Raw genomic sequence first — 19,520 nt, forward strand, 5'->3', positions numbered from 1 at the left:
GACATTGAAAAGTTAAGAAATCATAACCTACGATACAAAAAGAACATATTGATTTAATTAAATCAAAAGATAATGTATGATTTACAATACAATAAATATACAATAGTGAATGTGACATTAATTACATATAATCAATTACTATATTATGTCTTAAACACTCAAACTACAAAATATAGATGATCCATCATGGTTCATAAATGTCTTTATTAACATCTTCGCAGATCCACTGAGCGTAGGTACTGGAGATATTTTCATTCAAGTTTTATTCAACAAAAGGATAACAATCAGTTCCATGTTTAACATCATGTCTTGTATCTAACCCCATATCAAATAAGTTTTTAGCTGTGTTTTGAACAACAACAAACCAACCCAATTCTTTATGATCTTTAGAATAAAAAACTTGTTTAACTTAAGACAAAAAAACTTAAGGTTCATTGATGAATTGTTGTCCAGTGTGAATTAATCGAGAAAAATTCATAAGTGTAAATCCATACTAATCTTTTTTAATACCCTTTGCACTATTCACATCTACCCAATCACACTGAAATAAAATAACTTTTCACTTGCCATAATAATCCAACTCAATGATATCAGTAATCATGCCATAATAGTCAACATTTCCCTCTAGAGGGTTTGTGTCCCTAGCACTAGCATAGCTAGTAGTTGATGAAGTAACAACAACTCTTGAATTTTATGTACTGCTAAATCTCTCATGGGATTTTGTGTGAAATTTAAATCCATTGATGATGAAACCTTTGTATCGTTTCATAATCCTGTTCGGACCTTATGAAAGACACTTCACCTGTTCACTAATAAGCATTCTAGAATAAATATATATATGTTATTAATGTTAATTATACTGTAAGCATTCTATATAGATTTCTCATAAAGGGAAGTATGGCATTACTTACAATTGCTCTTAACCATTCATGAAAGTTATCGACGAACAACTTATCAAGCTCTCGAGGGTTTGATCATCGATAATATGCAGGAGCTCTCAAATTATTTCTATACTCACTACAAAGGATCATGATAAAGTTTAACAATAAAAAAATACAATTAATTATGGTAAATGTAATGAACAATTTCCTTGCTAAAAAACTTATGTGCAAAATGATTCAATAGAGTCATGATGAAAAAGAACATGTCGATGTGCTTATGCCCAAGATTTATCATCTAACTCCACCATTTCAGCTTTGCCTATTGGTTGTCCAAAACTTTGAAAAAGATAATTGTAAGTAGAGTCATGTTACTGCATACCAACATTTCTCGATGGTCTATTAAATATCATTTCAACATCTTCCAAATAATGAGAACAAAATGTCATACACTCTTCTGCTAAATATCCTTCAGCAATAGAAACTTTCGGATAGCGTTTGTTGCGACAATAAGACTTTAACCTCCCTAAAATCCTATTACATAAAGTATTAGTCATATATCTTTTTAACTAAAGTGGCATGATCATCAATAAAACCTTAATCAATTTATTAAACAATAATACCTTCTAATAGGATATATCTATCGATAATAAACTGGCCCACAGACTTTTGCTTCATATGGAAGGTGGATAAACAAATGCATCATAATAGTGAAGAAGTTTGCAGGGAAAATCTTCTCTAAATGGCATAAGGTAATCATGGCTCGATCTTGAAGTTTGTCAAGCTCTTCCACATTAATACATTTCCCATATAGAGATTTAAATATGTTACTCAATTCAATTACCATAGAAGTGACTTGCTTTGACGTTGATGAACGTAAAGCAATTGGAAGTAAGTCTTGCATCAAAATGTGATAATCATGTGATTTCAATGAAGAAAGTTTTCACTCTTTCAGATTACACATATTGATATATTTATGCATAACCATCTGAAACTTTGACATTTTTCAAAACTTTGCAGAACACATCTTTTTCAGATTTAGAAACCCCAAAACAAGCAGCAGCTAATCAATATTTGCCATTAGAAAGTAACTTCAGATAAAGGTAAGGGCGAATCCCCATATCAACTAGGTCAAGCTGACTCTTTAAGTTATCATTCGATCTTCTATTCACATTAAGAATTGTCTTGATAAAATTTTTACAAACATTCTTCTCGATGTGCATCAAATCAAGGTTATAGCATAATAAATTATATTCCTAATAAGGCAACTAAAAAAAGATACTTATTTTTTTCCATAACTTAGACTCATTGGGGTCATTTTCTTCATCATCCTCTTCATCACTTTGAACATCAAGATCTTGAACGTCAATATCAGTATCACCAACTTATGTAATATGAGGCCATACACCTTCAAAGATGTCCCTCACTTTTTTCTTTGATGGAGTCATTTTTTCATAAGTGAAATTGATATCTTTTAACTTTGACAAGATATTAGACCAACTAATGGGTCAAGGTGATCTTCTTAATTCTTCAGTTCTATCAAAGAGATGTTATTGAAATCTAAATCAATAATTATTATCTAGCCATCGATGATGTCCCATATAACAAAACTTCTTACCATTAGGTAACCACTTCGAACATGTTTGTGTAACACAACATGGACAATCATAATGACCTTTTGTACTCTAACCAAATAAATTCGTATAAGCAAAAAAATCATTGATAATCTATAATAAAAGCACATGTATGTTGAAGTTATCTTTTTTTGATGCATCATAGGTCTCAACTCCTTCCCATAATTACTTTAAGTCTTTAATAAGAGGTTGTAAGTAGATGTATATATCATTATTTGGACCTTTTTCCTCAAGAATTATCATAGAGAATGCAAATGACTGTTGCTTCATAGCAATCCATAGTGGCATATTGTAAGGAATCAATACAACTGGCCAAGTACTATAAGAAGTACTTATTATTTTGAATGGGTTAAATCTATCAGATGCTAGTCCAAGCATAACATTTCGAAGATCAAATGCAAAGTCTAAAAACCTAAAATGAAATGATTTTCATGCCAAAAAATTTGTAGGATGCCTTAATGATTTATCATCTATTTACTTCTCATGATGCCACTTAATTGAATCTACAGTTTGAGAAGACATGAAGAGTCGTTGAAGTCTTGGTATTAATGAAAAATAGTGTAAAACCTTAACAGGCTTCTATTTGACACTGACCTCATCACCATCCTCATTTAACCTTTCATTGGGGTTTTAACCACCTAATGAGAAATACCACACATATGACAAGATTCTTGATTTTTTCTATAACCCCAATACAATATGCAATCATTGGGACAACTATAAATTTTCTCATATCCGAGACCTAAATCCTTGATCATCTTCTTTGATTCCTTACAAGATTCATGGATTTTTACAAAAGGAAATATTTCTTTGATAAACTCTAATAATAAAGTCAGAGAGTTTTTTGTCCATCCACATAAGCATTTCAAGTGAAAAAGATGAACACAGAAAGATAACCTTGAATGCTTTGAGCCCTTATAAAGTTTTTCATTCATATCCTCAAGCAACCTATAAAACTTTAATGCTTCTCCTCTAGGTTGTTGGTCACTGACACCTATCTCAAGTTTACCAATTTCATTCATTTCAACATTAGACTGATTAAATCCATCATTTTGGGGAGAAAGATTATGAAAATGTTAGTTATGAATGTTAAAAGCATTTCGCAACATGCCTTTATTATCATCTGCTATAAAAGGATCATTTTAGTATTAGAAAGCCCTTGAAGTTGAGGGAACTCTAATGGAAAGCCTTGACGGTATAGACTCTCCATGAAAATATGAATTACCATATCTTGGGAGAAATCTGATAGAAATTAAATGTTTAAAAATAACTTGACGCATTTGCCAATCTATATTAGCACACTTCACATATGGGTATAATATCATGTTATCTTCACTTGTATTCTCAAATGACAAATTAAGAAAAGTTTTCACTCCATCTCTGTATTCTTGACTTAATCTTGACTTTTGCATCTAACTCTTATCCATTTAGTACTTGCTACATTATCAGACCAAATGTATATAAATAATTTATATGAAATGAAACATGTCAAATACTTAAGTTTACTATGTTTTAAACAAAAGATAATAACATGACCAGTACTTATAGAAAATGAGAACTCTTTATTGTGAAGTATTTTATCAGATACCGATATTATGAGTGTTAAATCTACTGCTAACATAAACAGTACCCAAGAGTTTTTGTAGTTGAGGTTGAAATAAAGTAAAATAGGTACAAAAAAAAAAAGAAGCAAATGAAAGGGAAAGGGAAGTGGATGATGGGTTACAAATGGGTATTTGAGGAATGTGGGTTTTGGAAAAAATTGTTTAAACAAAAAAAATGCCAATTCCAAAAGTTGAAGGAATAGTTGAATTAAGTAAAAATATCAGTAAATAACTAATGAATAGTTAAAATAAGGTTCTAAAAGATAATGCTCGAATAGTAAAAGCTGAAGGAAAGGGAAAGTAAATTGTAGTTGGTCTAAAAAGAGAAATAGTAAAATATTGAAGATGAAGCTTCAAGTTGGTAATTGGATGTTTTAAGTTTGGGGACAATTTTATTGGATCGAATTATTGAAGGCATTTACTAAGAAAAACGCCTTTAATAATTTCCTCCTATATATTTTTTAAATATATTATAGGAACCATCAACAAAGTCATAATAGAATTATTTGGGACTACTAGAGGCATTTACGCCCAAAAAATGCCTTAAAAAATTTCTTCTAATTTTTATGGTGTATTTATTGAAGGCGTTTTTTACATAATATGCCTTCAATAATTTCTTCTTTTTTTTCTATGAATATCAATGAAGGCAGTTTTCCACTAAAAACACCTTTAATAATTTCCTTTTAAAAATTGTTTGAGATTATTAAAGGCCTCTTTTATACAAAACACCTTTAATATTACACTTTTAAAATTTTAAGGGGTCATTAAAGGTATTTTTTCTATAAAAATGCCTTGACTAATTCTTTTTTTTTTATTGAAGGAATTTATTGAAGGCGTCTTCTAGTGGAAAATGCATTTAATATTCCACTACTTAAACTTTAGGATGGTTAGTGAAGGTGTTTTTTGAGAACAAATACGTTCAATAATTTTCTTTTAAAATTTTTGAGATTATTAAAGATGTCTTCCAGTGAAAAACGCTTCAATATTCCACAACTTAAATTTTAAGACAGTTAGTGAAGGCATTTATTCTAGAAAAATGCCTTCACTAATTCCTTCTAATTTACGCACATAACAATTGAAGGCATTTTTTGAGAACAAATGCCTTTAATAATTTTCGCTTAAAATTTTTGGGATTATTAAAGGCATCTTTCAGTGAAAAACACCTTCAATTTTTCACAACTCAAATTTTAAGATGGTTAGTGAAGGCGTTTTTTCTAGAAAAATACCTTCACTAATTCCTTTTAATTTATGTACATAATAATTAAAGGTATTTTTTTAGAACAAACACCTTCAATAATTCTTTTAAATTTTTTAGGATTATTAAAGGCATCTTTTAGTAAAAAATGCCTTTAATTTTTCACAACTCAAATTTTAAGAGGTTTAGTGAAGGCATTTATTCTAGAAAAATGCCTTCACTAATTCCTTCTAATTTACGTACATAATTATTGAAGGCATTTTTTGAGAACAAATTTCTTTAACAATTTTGTTTTAAAATTTTTGAGATTATTAAAGGCGTCTTCCAGTGAAAAACGCCTTTAATTTTTTACAACTCAAATTTTAAAATGTTTAATGAAGGTGTTTATTCTAGAAAAATACCTTCACTAATTCTCTCTAATTTATGTACATAATTATTGAAGGTGTTTTTTAGAACAAAGTCCTTCAATAATTTCTTCTTAAAATTTTTGGGATTATTAAAGGTATCTTCCAATGAAAAACACCTTCAATTTTTCACAACTCAAATTTTAAGATGGTTAGTGAAGGCATTTATTCTAGAAAAATACCTTCACTAATTCTTTCTAATTACGTACATAATTATTGAAGGCATTTTTTTAGAACAAACACCTTCACTAATTCCTTTTAATTTTTGTATATAATTATTAAAGATGATTTTCTACTGAAAATGCCTTCAATAATTTTTGTTCAGAATCATCAAAGGCATTTTTTTAGGAAAAATGCCTTTAATAATAATTTTTATATTCATTCCCTATCTTGGACATCGGAATGACAAACTGTTAGTACATAGAACAATTAAAAGCTATATTAATCAACCAAACCAAACCTACAAACACATTTTTATCAGATTTTTGATTTTTTTATCCCTATTGTCGCCACCAACCTTTAACAAATCAACGGCTCGCACCTTTCTATTTACTGGTATGTTTTCATAATTTTTGTTTACTGTATTATTTATATTATTCGATAGAGCTATTTTTTTTTATTCCTTACTATTTACATATGGATATATATTTTGATTAATTTCACCACAAGCATAGTCATCCAAGCACCTATCATTGCATCTATGCTGTTTCTGTGTAGTTTTTTGTTAATAATGTGGTTTGCTAAACCTTGTTATGTGATATTATTTTGCTAAATGGTATTGTGTGATATTAGTATGCTGAATCATATGTTGAATAGTTTACTGAATGGTGTTTCTGTACGTAGTATGTATAGTATTGGTTGTATTTAATTACATACAATGTTAAATTTAGATGGTCATTTTGTATAATTCGTATAATTATGATCAAAATTGTAGGTATTATAGACTCTAAACAACATCATTTCTCTTTTTATTGAACATGCAAAAGACACATCTGTAGGCCAAAAAAGAAAGGAAAGGGGCCCAAATAAACAAATTAAAGTGAGTGACACAAAAATTTACGTTGACTTTAATCAAAGTGGGTAGCCTATGTCTGAAGGAGCTACCAAGATGGCTACTCATATTGGAGTCGTCGTTTGTCGTAGGATTTCAATTACGTACAACAATTGACTAGGAGTTCCTGATGATCTAAAGGATGATATATAACAATCGGTTGTGGTATGTTTATTCAACTATTTCATAAAATTTGTTAAATGATCATTTAATTGAAATTCAATCTGTTCTTACTAATTGTGTTAAATAATTTAGGAATGGTTCAACATGCCAATTGACTGTAAAAAGATTGTGTTACAATCTACTGGAAAGTATTCAGAAACTTTAAAAGTAGATTGATAACCTAATATATTTTACCGTTGGCTGATCAAAGTGATGTATCAGCTGTTCCACCTGCGGCATATGTAGATGTGATAAGTATTGAATATTAGACAAATTTTGTTCGATATCGACTTTCAGAAGATTTCTCAGTATGCAAACCAATTACCAAAAATATTGTTTATAAGTCTTTATGCAATATAGCCTTTGATCTTCATATTTGATTGATGTAATTTTTTTCTTTTGTAGAAAATCAAAGAAAATCAATGGAACATTTGAGCCAAACAACAATATCCCCATTGGCCAGCGAGAAAGAGGTGTGCAAAAGTAAAGTATGAGCTTGTTTGTATTCGCACACTTGTTTTATACTCATTAATGAATATTTATGAACATTCATTTCATACATTCTAATTCTTTTATTATGGTAATTTAATAGGAATCAGCAAGTTCTGGTACTCAAGTTTCCAGATGATATGTCTGAAAACAAGGACATCCAACAAAGGTTGGATCTTTTCTAGATAAAGCAACCGAAGAAATGGCCAAAAAAATTATACGTATAACTACTTTTTTAATATAATGTATGATTGGCATTGTGGTTGTATGCATGACTGTATACTAGCTTGTATAGATTTATTGTTACAGCTCATTTTATTATTATCTTTTAGGATAATTATGCTACCAAAGTCAAATCTAGTGAACTAGCAATCCAGTATGGCAAAGATCTTTTGTCTTTAGCATTAGGCGCTAAAGAAAGGCTTGGTCAAGTTTGTGGGGTTGGTAAATTTATCTTGACATCAAAGTTTTTTAGTAATCAACACAAAACCCTACAAATGAGAAATGCACAATATAAAGCAATCATTGAGCAATAACAGCAATGAATTAATGACCAGGAGCAATGCCTTAATGAGCAACAGCAAAGACTCATTACTTTGGAGTCCATGTTGGCAGCAATGCAGCATAACATGCTAGTAGGTCGATCTAATAGCATCATCCACGTAAGAGAAGCTTTCGTTGCAAGTAAGGAAGCAAACCCATCCTCCACTACCACCCAAGAAGTATGATTTTGTTTATAATTTTAATATTAATTTGTTTATTATATTTATTGATTTGGTATTAATACCTATATTTCATTAAATATTATAGCAGGATGTTGGGACTTACAGTATGACCCTTGCTTAGGCTACCATGGATGAGTTATCCAAATATTCGTTGGAGCATTTATCTAAAAGAAACTTCATAATCATTGAGTCTGAGGAAGGGTTATTTGATAAACCATCAATTTTTTTCATTGGTGTGGAGGAGGTTAAAGAATTTTGTGAACTGGATGAATTATCAGCTATTGATATTGTTGCTTATATGAGGTTAGCTTATAAATACAAATATGCACATTCAATATGTAGTAATCTATATTAGGGTGTAATACTAACTAGTAGTGTCGATTGTTATCATGCAACTTCTTATATGAAGAGCTTAAGGGGAGACAATTGACCAATAAATTTAGATTTGTTGACCTCAACTTCATCAGTGAGCAGAGTGGCACAATAACTTATCATGCTAATCATGTGATCCAATACATGAAAAGATCGGCTAATTATTATTTGCTCCCATATAATGCGCAGTAAGTTATATTCCAACCTTAATTATTTCAACCTTACCCAAATTTGATTTGATGCATAATCTGAGAATATGGTTATTATTATTTTTGCAGTCATCAGTGGGTGCTTATTGTGTTTGACACCAAATCCTTAGCGCCATACTTACTTAATTTAGTTAAACCAATGGTGATGCCTAACCTTGACATTCAAGTTTTTATAAAAAGGTATTACATTTTATTATATTATATATCTTTTGTTTCTTCATAAGTACTTTTATTTATGTATTAAGTAATATTTTTCTTTTCAATTTAGGGTAATATCTACATTCAATAAGAAGATAAAAGAAACCAAAATGGGTGTCATTATCAGTAAATGTGAAATTTATTCTTTTATGTTGAGTTTGTGTAGATAAATGTTTCCTAAACCCACTTAATTTAATTTTTAGGTACCTCGTTAACCCGATAATATTGAATGTGTATATTATGTCCTTCGTTTTATGTGAGAGATAGTGTTACATGATTTTATAATCACACCATTCAAGATTAGTATAAATTTCATAAACTCGTTATATCTTTAAAAAAATAAAAAGGTACATTATGTTCTCATTTATTAACGTTTACTTCTATTTTTTTTAGTGAAAGAGTAAAGAAAGCTTCACAGAAAAGAAACTGGATGAAGCTTGTAAAGAATGTGTGAGTATGTATTATCATTTATCAATGTTGATAAATCTTGAGGTTAGACATTATTGGTTGAATGTAAATATATGAGGAAAAAATTGTTATAATGTTTTTAACATGCCATGTTGAATGGAAATTTTAAGTTTGTACATTGGGGTATTGGTTTAATATTATTGGTATACTTAATATGAATACATTATGTGTACTAATATATTATTGAGTATGATTATTTCAAAAAAGTATATTAATATGGCAACGTTATCAGTTTTAATTTCGGATGTGTGGTCAATTTATTGGAATACAACAATGTTCCTTATGTAAATTCCAAAATGTAATTCGTAGTATCACATATATAAACCAAATGTTTTTTGGGCATAACTATACAACTTACTTCAAATGTTTTCTAGGCATAAACCTACAGCTGACTTGACATATACAATATCAAATATGTTTTTTTGATGGGATTAATGAAGGCATTTTTAGCAAGAAAACGTCTTGAATCATCCTTAACAAAATGTTATTGAAGGCATTTTAAACTAAAACTACCTTTAATAATCCTAGCTAAAAATATATTGTGTGGAATATTAAAGGCGTTTTGGGAAAAAAATACCTTTAAAAATCGTACCAAATATTGTGTATGGATTATTAAAGGCATTTTTTAAAAAAATCACCTTTAATAATTTTTTTTTAAGAATTTATTTATTGGATTATTGAAGGTGTTTTCACCCAAAAATGCCTTCAAGAATCCGTTACATATTTTTTCTATGGATTATTAAGGGTATATTTAGCAACAAAACGCCTTAAATAATCCCTAACAAAATGTTATTGAAGGTATTTTTTACCAAAATCGCCTTCAATAATCCCACCCAAAATTTTATTGTGTGAAATATTAAAGGTATTTTGGGCAAAAAATGCCTTCAAGAATCCGTTTCTAACTTTTTTTGTATGGATTATTAAAGGCATTTTAAAAAAAATCATCTTCAATAATACCAAATAAAAATTAATTGAATGGATTATTAAAGGCGTTTTCCTAATGGTAACGCCTTGAATAATCCATAACAAAATGTTATTGAAGTCATTTTTGAAAAAAATCGCCTTCAATAATCTAACCATTCAAATTTATCGTCTGAAATATTAAAGGCATTTTGAGCCAAAAATGCCTTCAAGAATCTATTTAAACTTTTGTTTATGGATTATTGAAGGCATTTTTGACAAAAACTGCTTTTAATAATCCCAACTAATAATTTATTTATTGGATTATAGAAGGCGAGTTCGATTAAAAATGCCTTCAAAAATCGGTTCCATATTTTTCTTATAGATTATTAAGATAGTTTCTCTGTAAAAAACGTCTTCAATATTCTCTCCAAAATTGTTTAAAATGCCTAGAATAATCAATTATAAATAATCTCTACAAAAACTCAAAAAATACTAAAGGGAGGGATCAAACCTACCACTTTATGGTTAACATCCATACGATCCTAAAATTTTGATATGATATTTATTAAAGGTATTTTTGACAAAAAATGCCTTCAATAAGCCTGTGGAATTTTTGGTGGAATTATTAAAGGCATTTCTTGTATAAAACACTTTTAATAATCACACACATTTTTTATAAGGGGATTATTGAGGGCATTGTCTGCCAAAAATGCCTTTAGTAATTCCCTATCAATTTTTTTAATGGGATTATTCAAGGCGTTTTCTGCCAAAAACGCTTTTAGTATTCATTTAAATTTTTAAGGCAAGATTATTCAAGGTATTTTAGAAGAGAAACGTCACTAATATCAAGTCTTGGGTTGCGTTTATAAGTAACAACATTGTTATTTGAATATTTAGTGGTGTTTTGATAATAAATGCCTTAAGTTTTATAAAAGCACGGAAGCTAACGACGTTTGTAAGTGAAACACCGCTACAAAACTGCCACTAATATTCTATTTTCTTGTAGTAAACTCTTTGGTTAAGAAGGCTAACATTGTTGTTTATTATTATTATTTTTTAATCCCCATTCCATATCCTTGATTCTTCATTTTTTTTCATTTTCTTATTTTGAGGTTTTAATTATACATTTATTTAAAGTATAAATATGTTTACATATGTAAATTTGTATATAAACTATTTTTTTATATTTAGGATATATAATTATTCAATTTTTTATTCCATAAAATTCTATATAATTTAATATAAAATAATGTATCACTACTTGGTAAATAAAGTTTTAAAGGTTAAATATTCAATTTTTTATTCCATAAAATTCTATATAATTTAATATAAAATAATGTATCACTACTTAGTAAATAAAGTTTTAAAGGTTAAATAACACTAAAATATACATAAAATATTTTCAAATATTTATAACAAAATATTATTTAATAAAATAATTTTACTAAATTTTAACTATTTATTAATTTCACAAATATTAATTATAAATTTTATTAATCATGTCTTCAATGATGACTTTTTTCTTACTATATTTGATTTCACCATCACTATTACGCTTCCATCAAAAAATACGTTTCTTCACTAATTTTAATTTTATCATAATAATAATTAATTTTATCATAATAATTGTTTTTAATTTCAATAATCATCTAAATAAATAATTAATTATGCAGTTGCAGTCTAAGAAGCCATTAATCCTCGACCCAGTCCGCTCCATTTCTATCATCGAATCGATTTCACACAAGCATACCTAGCTGCTCTGGAACAATCACATTCAAGAAAAAGTTGCTTAATCTTGACAAAATAACCAATCAATTATTTTATACAGCTAGAAGTGGTTTCAAATTTTATCTAGATTTGCTTTTTTTTTCTTCACCGACATATGTCATATTTTCGGCTTCTAAATCAATCCCTTGCATTTAAAAAAAGTTTACTCTTAAAATACCTTTCATAGGAATATATCGAACCTGATAGATAGTGGAAGAAAGCCTCAGTCACTTGTCTACCAGGTAGGCAACCGTTGTAAGGTTTCCATAAATTAATAAAAATGGTAAACAAAACATTATCATGACTGATGTTTTAGTAAACAAAACTTGATATACTCATTAAAATTAATTAGGCTGATATTTTTAAAAATGAAACTCATACATCATATTCAAATCATTTTGGAATCTAAAAATACGAATTGAAATAAGTTATAATCATTATTTTTCCCTTCATTTTTGTGTGCAAGAATAATCAATCGTCTAAATAAAGTCAAATGCTTAACTATATAAATATACACATGTATATATTATGTATATGATTTTGGACTATAAAATGGTTCTTAGTTTTTTTTTTTTTTTTTTTAAATTTAAACTTGAGATCTTCAAATTGAAATTTCAAATTTTAATTGGATAGATTTCAGAATTTTTTTATTTTTCCTTTTAAATTGATTGCAGCTTATTTTCAATATCAAATGTTTTTTTTTTTTTTTTTTGCATATTTTATGTGATCTATACATGTATTATTTTATTTTTTCTTTTAATAATTCGGTTTTTAATTTATTTCGAGTTATGTTTCTCTAAAGAAGATTTCAACTTTGAGGCAGCTTTTTATTTTTCCTATTCAAGGTTAAGAAATATTTTGTAATTCTATTGAGTATTGTTCCATTTTTCAACACAAGGAAAGGCTACGCATGCAAGAAACGAGTAACAACAATCGCCCACGGCAATAAAGGAATAAATGAAACCAACTAATGTTTGCTTTTTTGGTATATTATGTACTTTCGTAATTAATGGCAAAAAAAAAATTAATTCAGTTAAAAAGTATTAGTATTTTATAATTTATCTATATCCTAAATTAATTCAGTTAAAAAGTATTAGTATTTTATAATTTATCTATATCCTATATATAAAAACTTTTCTTAAAGGATAGTATAATGACGTGGCAAATCTTATGTGTTATTTTTAATTGTTTTTAATTTTTTTTCAAATATTTTTAATAGTTAATATGTTAACATTTGATAAACCATTTATTTATCATTTGAAATTTTTTAAAATAAAAAATTTTCAAAAAAAATTATTTACTTAATTATAATTATAATAAAAAATATAATAAGAGTTGAGTATAGAGATGATGATGTGCTGCTGATAATTATATTATCCTCAAATGCTTTTATAAAGAAAAAAAATAAGCATTTAGATAATAAAAAATCCATAAATATATATTTAACTTATAAAAAAAATCAACCTTTAAAATCTTAAAACTAACCCACATATTAAATTTCAATAACTTACAAAGACAAAAAATTGTAACTAAAAATAATCAATTGAAAAAATAACCTACATGAAAATCAACTAAAAGATCTCAAAAAAAAAAAAAAAAAATTTCTTTAAAAATTATCAAATCTAAAATTTAAATATTTTTAAAAATATTAGATTTCAGATTTTTTAATAAATTACAGAAAAAAAACAACAACAACCAATTAATACAATCAATCATATAAAAAACTTTAGATATAAGATTTTCAAACTCTTTTTTTAATCTAAAAATTTTTAAAATTAAAAAAGATAAAATTTTTTAAATTATATTTTATCCTGATGCTTAGTAGGTATCATTCTAGTTAGTATAATTTTTATGGGTAAATTACCCTGTTTTTTACTTTTTTGACCATCATCACTTGTTATTTAGCTTTTGGGAAATTTTTATTTTTGATTATTAAATTTTAAAAAATAACGTTTGCTCACCGATATTTGTAAAATTAATATTTTGGCCAGCGGTTATCAGCTTACAACTAACGTAGTTTTTCACGTTCGTCGACCTTGGCCATGTGGCATGTATAAGTTAACTCATATGCTATATAACAACACAAAATTAAAAAAAAAAAAATATTATTGCCTTTTTTTCCTAGATTTGGCATTGTCATGTGACAGTGAGTTGATATGGGCATGCCATGCCTTGACATGAAAAGTCACGTCAAACAAATGTTTAACTTTTATGTTTGAGTGACGAAAACATTTACTTTTATAAATGTTGACGATCAAAATGATTTTGTTAAAATTAAGTGATACAAGTACAAACTACAAAGAAGTTAAACGATCAAATAAGTAATTTACCTAATATTTATGGGCATTTTTAATCAATAGCAAACAGCAAAAGATGTATAACTATGATATAGTTTTAACAGTATATCGAGTTTGTGTATGTATACTTCCCTAGGAGTTGAGCATGTTGTATGTGTAACTAAACAATTCGCCAACACGCAACGAGTGCCAATCGCCATCAACAACCGTCGATAGACACTAGCCAACTCCTCTGGGCTTTATTTTTTTTTTTTTTTGGGCGTTATTTTTATTTATTTTTTAAGTTAAAGATTGATTTACTAAAATTAAATTTTAAAAATACAAAATTAAAGCTTACAACAGCATTTTTAAGATATAAATACTTAAGAAAAAAAAAAGATTATATTTCAAAATAAATTTTTGAAAATAAATAATCTTTCATTCATTAATCAGAAACAACACCATTAGCTACAATTGTTTGTATACTGCCAGGGCATTCCTTTATTCAATACATTCCTTCATGAACCTCCAGTGCAAACTTTGCTAACTTATGTGTTGCTTCATTTCCTGAATGGCCTACATGCATTATGGTGCAAGTCTTAGAGGTCGCAACTTTAGCTCTAGCTTCTTCAATTATTGGTCCAATTTGAGAAAGGTCTTGTTTCATCATCTACATTTTCCTCAAAATTGTTAAAGCATAACCTTCTAGAATTATGTCATTAAAGCCCATCTCTTTAGCAAAATCCAATGCTCGAGTTGCAGCAAATGCCTCAACGTTGAACGGGTTCGTTATCCATGGCAGGATGTCAACATGTGCTCCCATGACCTGGCTCTCTGCATCCCTTATTATCATACCTAATCCCCCCACTTTTCGATCTTTGGCCGCTGGACCGTCGAAATTCACCTTAGAAAGCCATTTCCGTGGGGTTCCATCGCTGTTGGACGATTTGTTTCATTATGGGTCGCTGTTGCTGTGCTTGGTTGAACTCCACCATATATTTCTTTGCAAATTCTGCTGATTGAAAAGGGTTCCTCCTTGGTTCCCTATGACACTGTTTCAGTCATTCCATATTGTCCAGATAGTTATCATGAACAACTGAAGCAAAATTTTGGTTTTTATTATTTTATTTTATTATTTTTATTGCTGAATTTATATTCATTTTTTATAGACATTTATATTTATTTCATGCATTTATCTTGTTTTGTTTTATATCTTTCGATATTTATTTATTTATTTGTTCTATTTCTTGGATAAATAAAAGATTACTTCTAAAATTAAAAAAAAAAAGGGAAAAAGGGATTAAATGGCTGAAAATCAACCGGGAGGAAGGTTGGTGATAAAATTGGAAGATAAGATTGGAATTGGATTTAAGCTCAAATTCCTCAAGATAAATGTTGATTTTTTTTATGATAATGCAAAAAATTTTAAAAATAAATCCTATGTGATCAAGAACTCTACCAATCTTCTCCTATAAATAGATTTGTAATCAATAGATCAAGGGACATAAGAATCGATAAAGGAAAATCGAGCAGAAAATCAGAAATAGTCAAAGTGAATTGGGGTTGGCATTAAAGAAAAAAATTTTCAATCTGGGTGAAATTTTGTTCTAAAGGTGTTTCTTGTAAGATTTGAAGTTGTTTTGATTTAATACAAGGGGTGAAGAGTGAGAAATAGTTTTAGGGTATTGAATTTTGTGAAAAGAGATTTTTTTTTTTTGCAAATTTTTTGGATTTTAAAATTTTCTTTTCTTTTTTGGAAAACTCTTAGTTTTCAATGGAATTTTTTAGTAAGATTCAAAATTTTCGATGAAATTCTGGTGACATCCCCAAAATTCAGCACCTGTTTCTAGCTTTCGGTAATATTATAGCAATTGAACCCAGGTTCCGATGACACTTTAGCTGTCGTTCCAAATCTTGACAACAATTCTAGAACTCAACGAACTTGCCTACAAACTTTAAAGATTCTGATAATTGGAATCTTGGAAAATAGGAAAAAAGGAGGGAACTTTGAATAAGAGAGATAATAAAGTTATATTTATAGCTATTTACATATCATTTGAGAGTTAAAATTTTAAACTTTTCATAAATTTTGCTCACAAATGATATAATTGGTGATTTTCAAGTTTGCATAAAGAAATTAATTACTTTGAATGTCCACACCAAATCCCATGCAAACCATGCAAAGGTGATAAGATAAGACCATGCATGCAAAAATGAGATCTATGAAAAGATGGTAAGCATGTCCAGCCCATTAAGAAGCCAAACCAAGAAGCCCATGGTGATCCAAAGAATATTCTGCTAGAGCTAAGATGAAGTAATTCTAGGAAATTCTAATGAATCTTATGATTTATGCAAAATCAAGGAGATATGGCATTTTAAGGCTGATTTGCTCAATCAACATGATATGGCCTTTAATGTTTGACCAAATGCCTTTCTTAGATTACAAATTATGGGTGGTAATTGAATTGAAGGTAAAAGCTAGATTTGGATTAATCACATTCATGGATAATTCCTTAATCAATAGAATGTAATTGATTACCTACCAAAGTTAAGAATGTCTAGATTCATTCCCCTTTGGTGGAAACTTACAATATAAATAGGCCATGAACTTCTCTTGTAATGCATCCCATCTCCCATCCTCGAATCCATCCTTTTTTTTTTTTAGTTTAGATTTTCTTTTAGTTATTTTCTTCTCTTTTCCATTCAGCTAAAGTGATAGCTTAGCCTTTACTTTGTTAACTTTGTTTTAATATTAAGTCTCTTTTACATTTACACAATCTCTCTTTTATTTAGTTTAATGCAAGCAAATTGTTTTCTCTTAATCTCTCTTAAGCACTCATGTATACTTTCTAAAGCTTTTGGTTTATTTATTATTGCACTTAATCTGGTTTCGGCTCACTTACAATTCCCTTTAAAGCATTTTTTTCTTTTAACTTTATGAACTTGTAATCATTTTTATTTCTTTGACGCATACTTGGTCGATCCCATTTTGCATCTTTAAGTATTCGGTTTAAAGTTTACCTTTGCAAATTGATTTTTTTTTTTTTTACTTTGTTTCCTTTGGCCTACACCATTGCTAACAAAATTCCTATTTTGTTTAGTTTGGTTTTTTCGGCCTTTACATTATAAAGCTTATTAGTGTTCATTTCAATCTCCCATAATTTCGACCATCTAGATATAAGGTTAAATGGTATACTTTCAGTACTTGATCTGACACCATCATATAGTTCTTGAAGGAACGACAAACCTTACTCCCACTTTTATTACTTACAGTGACCTATGCACTTGTAGTCTCACAAAAATAAACAAGCAAGAGAAAAGAAATATGAAAAAAAGGGCCTTTTTTTATATGAAACAAAGAACGTTGTTTTGAAGTTAAAAAAAAAAAACTAGCGAGGTCCTTATCACAACCCATGCGTTGACCTGACCTATAGCTCTTTAACTCATGATTTGACTTGTTGAACAATTGTTATGGTCGAGCTGCATTTTGTTTATGAAGTCGAGTTTGTTTACAAGCCAAAGTCAAGCCAACAACCTTTTGGTAAATTTTTTCCTTTTATTTTTCCTTCATTTATTTATTTGATTAATTAATTTATTCATTTTATAAAAATAAATTTTTGTTAAAAATATTTTAAAAAATAAATTCATGAGTCCTATTATATTATTGGAGAATTTTTATGGGTTAAAAATTATTTTAAAATTATGAATTCTACTAAACTATTAAAGAATCTTATAATAAAATTTTATTAAAAATAATTTGTCAATTCTATTAAACTATTGAAAAATTTAAATCTCCACATTAAATCCTATCAAACTATTGGAAGACTTAATGATTTTTATAAAAAAAAATAAAATTTTCAATCCTATGAAACTATTTAAGGATTTAAATCTTGAATTGAATCTTACCAAATTATTAGAAGATTTAATGTTTCTTTCTAAAGATTTTATGAATAAAATTTTGAATAAACATCCCACTAAATTATTGAGAGTTATGCATCGAAATAAAATCTTGTCAAATTATTGGAGGATTTTATTTATTTTTTTAAAAATAATTATTTCCTAAAGAAAATGCTTTAACGAATCCGATGATAGAGCCTATTTAGAATTGGATACTAGTCTCTATAAATACTCCTAAGAAGAAAAAATTATCTTAAATTGCTACAAAACTATTTAAGTAATTTTAAGAATAATTTTTAATAATTAAATTATTTGGTAAATTATAAACATGTTTTAAGGCTCTAGATAACACGAAATTAACTAGTACCATCTTTTGGATGGGTATTTTAAGGGTGCTATAATTTTTTTTATGCATAACCAAATTCCTGGACTTAGTCTTGGTTTCATAAATTAGAATCTACCTTTTAAGATCCTGAGTCAAACTTGAGACATCTCTTTAAAATGGGATAGATTCAATTAAGTAGCCAATCACACCTAAACAAAAAAAGATTGATGGCAACTCCTAAAGTCATGTCTAGCAATAGGTCCACGAACATATACATTATGACAGTTTGGCAACTCTACTGGGGAATTACCAAGAGTTAGGCTAGTAAATAAATTATGTTATCCAAGTCTAACTTAATAAATTTAAAAATTTTCTTTAAAGAGTTTTTATATTTTATTTATTTTCAACCACGTAATATTTTATTATTCATGTGCATATGCATAACACAAACTCTACACCTAAGCTTCGTCCTTTAGCAAGGAGTAAAATGCCTACGCTTTTGTAAGGCTTTATGCCTAAGCATAGGTATGCAAAATACTTTCACTCAAATAGAACTCTTTTCATTTGTAGTCTCTGATGGGTGAGAATTGGTGTACCTTACTAATCTATCATGGACAATGATGTGAAGAACAATTTAGGAACCTTTAGATTGTGAACCTAAAACACTCAAATAGTGGGCTGTATTGGACTTAACCCATATATTGAGCCATATCTTTCTTTTTTGTAGAAATGACCCAAAATTTGGTCACACACCTTGTTGTGCACTAACTTGTTTTATCATTTTCTTTCTTTACATTAGATGCTAACTTTATTCTTGTTTGTTACTTCCTTTTTACATGAATCATGTTAACATCAATAAGATTGCAATTATTTGTTTCATTCATTTCATGCATCTCATTCATTGATCATCATCTCATTCATGTAAAGCATTCATGATATCATTGCATAATATAAAAATCTTTT

The sequence above is a fragment of the Durio zibethinus genome, chromosome 3 (genome assembly GCF_047325235.1).
Source record: "Durio zibethinus cultivar Kanyao isolate XHJ-2024 chromosome 3, ASM4732523v1, whole genome shotgun sequence".
Lineage (NCBI taxonomy): Eukaryota > Viridiplantae > Streptophyta > Magnoliopsida > Malvales > Malvaceae > Durio > Durio zibethinus.